Source organism: Palaemon carinicauda, chromosome 30 (genome assembly GCF_036898095.1).
Source record: "Palaemon carinicauda isolate YSFRI2023 chromosome 30, ASM3689809v2, whole genome shotgun sequence".
Taxonomy (NCBI): Eukaryota; Metazoa; Arthropoda; class Malacostraca; order Decapoda; family Palaemonidae; genus Palaemon; species Palaemon carinicauda.
In genome coordinates this window covers 20,498,884-20,499,428 of record NC_090754.1, presented here as the reverse complement: position 1 = coordinate 20,499,428, position 545 = coordinate 20,498,884, and positions in this window count along the sequence as shown.

Here is a 545-nt window from a genome sequence, read left to right as displayed (position 1 = left end):
AAAAAAGGGGAAAAATCCTCGTAGAAACATATGGGCTCTCAATATGTGATATCGAGACTCGAGCGTTCACCATTCACTGGCAGCAGGAACCGCCAAGTGCATGACCATTGGCCTAATGTGATTATCGTTACTTATTAGGGTCAAACAAGCAATAACATATAATGACTACAGTCAATTACAGAAATTACTAATTACTAATTACCAGATTCGTTTAAGAGAACTCAAGACCCTTTCTCTACATAAAGAATTTATTGCGTTGTGTTACAAAGACAAAAGGACATACTATATTCTATTGTGCTTTTTCCCCCCCAACTATTACTTACTAGTTTCATATGACGTTCTTGCCGAGTTCGGACTACAATAGGCACAGGTAAACCACGATACCATCAATATATATTTAATTTTACCCAATCACGGAATCCCACGCACAGATATACATATCCTAGCGATTTATCCCATTCAAGGCAATTAAATAATATATGATACTCATCCAAACTTCGGTTGACTAATTCATCCACTTCATTAAACGATGGGAAGGAACGACA